We start from the raw sequence: 3,512 nt of genomic DNA, 5'->3' as shown, positions 1-3,512 counted from the left end.
CTGCTGCATAACCTCACTTTAAAAATCACATTCCGGTAAATCCAAATTCAATTTCTGGAATCCTGAGAGGAAATATCCCGATGACACGCCGCCCCGGGATTCCACCGGCCGCCCCGGTGCCCGACGCGTCGCCTCCTGCGCTCATTTCTCCTTCTCATTTCCATCGTTGGCAGGAAGGTCACGCAGCAGAACCCAAATGGTTCCTGCAACCGTCCGTCAGGTTTAGAAAATCCTCGATGTGCTTTAACGCTGAGGCTAACGCGGAATCATCGTCTCCTCTCCTGCACGTGGCCCCAGATTCCATCAGGAGACTCGGTGACTTTCACAATGTTCTCCTCTGCACTGTGATAGAGCTTCTTTTATTCTGGAGTTCATCCATTGCCGGGCAGCGAGAAAAGAGAGCGTTTGTGCACATTTGAGTCGGGTTTTGCTGCTCAGTGTAGGAGGAACGCTCCCTAATGATCTGCTTCTAACTTTGACTGCTCCGTCCTTGTGCTTTTAGATTCGAGTGTCGTGTTTGACACCGTCGATCAGCCCGTCCTCCTGCAACTTTGAAGCGCTTTCCAAGGTGCCATCCTTTGTCAGAAAGAAAAACATCTTTTTTTATTTCAGGGTTTTGATGAAAATATTCTGATAGCTGGAGATTTTCTCTGGCAGCAGATGGGTAAACGATGCAAATGTTGCACCTGCTAACGGAGGCCTGCAGTGGTTAGCATGCGCTAAACTGGGAGGGGCTTATGGACCACCACCTTCCGCCGGTCCAGGGAGAATCAGAGGATCCCTAATTAGTAACTGTGCTGAGCAGGAACACGAGCACGACATTGATCATGAGGGTCCCGCTCGGTCTTCCCTGACCTCTGCATCGTGTCACGGCGCCGCCCACCAAAGCACGGCGCCTAATTTCTGCTCCACGTATCGCTGACCTCTGAAATATGAAGTCTCTGGTGTCGGCCGGTTCGTTAACAGCAACGCTCGCTTTTCCTCTTATTGGAAAACTGTTGCTTTTTCCGCGCTCCCTCACTCGGATCGATAAGGTCTAATGCATTGACTTGCAAAGAACTGTTGCCTGTTGCAGATCCGGAGAGGTCTGGTGCCCTGTTTATTGATCCGCGGGGTGATTTACAACTCCACAGTCCTACAATGGACTTTTTTCATTAAGATTAAGCATTTCCATCATGTGGCAATGACGTCTGGATGAATATGGTGAACTACACCTCCTCTTTCGGAGATGGAAGCCATATATCCTGGTTCCTGAAACTGGAGCAGTGGAGCCACAGCTCACTGGCTCGGAGCTTTAACACCTGACCTGGTGTTTCTGTGCAGACGTTCCAGCAGGATCAGGCGCTGTTGTGAGCTCCGTTTCCAGGCGCACGGGTCCGCTCTGCCGCATAAACAACCCGGCTGGTGCATAAAGAAGGAAGGTGGCAGGAGGTGCAGCGGTGTGGATCGCTCTGTGTTGTAGGAGTTATTGACTGATCTGAGTTCCAGAGGATTTTCCTGCAGTTCTTTTCTTGTTTAAAATATTTCTTCTTGTTCTTACGGATCCAGTGGCAGAACGCTGCTTTGAAGCCACGTGGCCCCCCACCCCACGGTCATGTGCTGTGGGGGGGTGCTAATGCAAAGCAGCTATAGTACCAACTGCTAATGCATGATTCCAATAATCAGTTCATTAGAAACATTTGACATGGCTTTCCTTTAGAACTGTTGTTCTCCTCTGGGTCCCAGAAGCGTCCCAGTTCTGGCCTCCAGGCGTTGTGTGAGTTCTCCTCCTGCCTGCGTGGGTTTCACCTGCAGCCAGGTCGGGCAGATTGGAGACTCTAAATTAGCCCTGCTGGAAATGAATGAAATGAATGGAAAAGGGTTTGAATCCAACCAAGATCCTCAACATTCGCTGTGATGTGAGACTCGTGTAACTCATTCTGACCCTGTTTGTCCTGATAAGTCCTGCTGAACCCTCCACAGTCCTGCAGCGCCCACAAGTCATCACAGGAGCGGTAAATCAGAGAGCGGCCTTGCAGGAGGGTTGGTTGGGTGAAACCTGCCCGGTTGCCTCTTGTTTGCAATTCAGATCCCAGTTTTTGCTTCACTGGATGAAAATGACATTCTGTACACATGCACCGCATCGGCTTCTCTCTGTTTCTGTAATAAATACAGACAGGAACCACTTTCCTTGTATATGACACCAGAAAACACAAGTAAAAGACTCCAGCGCTGCATATTTAAGGAATTTATGGTAGCCAGCGGCTTTAGATATGCACACAGCATTAAATACTGAGACAAGGGACCATTAAAGTATAGGTTTTTGGTATTCAAACCATCACTCTGACATGGAGGGTCTGTGTGTGTGTGTGTGTGTGTGTGTGTGTGTGGGGGGGGGGGGGGGTCTTACCTGCACGGCTGCTTCAGTCCGAGGGAATGCAGGAGGAAGACTGTCTGCTGGCCGTGTTAATTTGATTTGGTATGCTCAAAATCAATACCGGCACGAACAAATACGCTGTCATTCGCTGCCTCTGAGTGGTGCCGCCATTAGAGCGATTATCTTTACAACCGAGCAGCCTGTCAAACAGACATAAAGAGCAATCAGCTGCAGACATTACTTTTAATTATCCCTCTCCATCCTTTAAAAAAAAAAAAACAGAGCCAGGATTTGGCTGCACTCACAAGAATCTATCTGGCGAGGTGCTTTAGCAGGATCCCCGCTCAAACCCCGAGGACAGGACGCGTTCGCTGGACAATGTGTAGGTACAGAGTGAAGGTAAATAAATAATAAAGGGATGAAGGGAAGCCTAAGCAGACGGCTGATGAAGCTGATCAGAGGGAGGGAGCCAGGCTGGTCCTCTCTGATGCTGTCAGCAGGGTGCAGGGGTTAGCGGTGATTAAAACTGCTTTCCTTTTAGCTGTCAGCAAACAGGAACACACACATGCACGTGCGCACGCACGCACGCACGCACGCATGCACGCAGCTATCTCTGAACTGCCTTGCAAATAAACAGCTTAAGCTCTTGTGATGTGCAAAAAAAAAGATGATTTCTTTTCCCTCACTCAGCTGAGATCGACCTTTTTTGACTGGCTCTGCGTTTCTGTGTGTTGGAGTTGGAGTTGACCGCTTCCTGAGGAGGTGGAGAGGGAGTTTTAAAGTGGGGGGGGGGCGGGGGGTGCTCCCCTCAGATGGCCGCTGCTGCCTCCGTTTCACCGGTGGGAGAGGAAACGCCACAGTGGAAGGCTTCCACCCTTCCTGCCATATTTCCCCCCATGTCGCCACCTTATTGCTTCCCATCCACATCCCACATCCCAAGGTCTGACTGCCATGGGTGGGCTATCGTTTTGCCTCTGGAGCAGAATCACAGTGCAGTTCTATTAGGATTCCGTTACACCTGAGAATGAGGAGAACCCAACTTTAAATTCATAAAACTGCATCCTGAGACCGGCTGCAAACAGACTTCAGCTCTGCAGGTTTTTAAAATCCGTATTTTATGCAGAAAAGCAGCCTTTAGTCCAGGAGTCAGATAACT

Source organism: Takifugu rubripes, chromosome 3 (assembly GCF_901000725.2).
Source record: "Takifugu rubripes chromosome 3, fTakRub1.2, whole genome shotgun sequence".
In the NCBI taxonomy this organism is placed as follows: domain Eukaryota; kingdom Metazoa; phylum Chordata; class Actinopteri; order Tetraodontiformes; family Tetraodontidae; genus Takifugu; species Takifugu rubripes.
Note: the sequence above shows the minus strand (reverse complement) of the source record.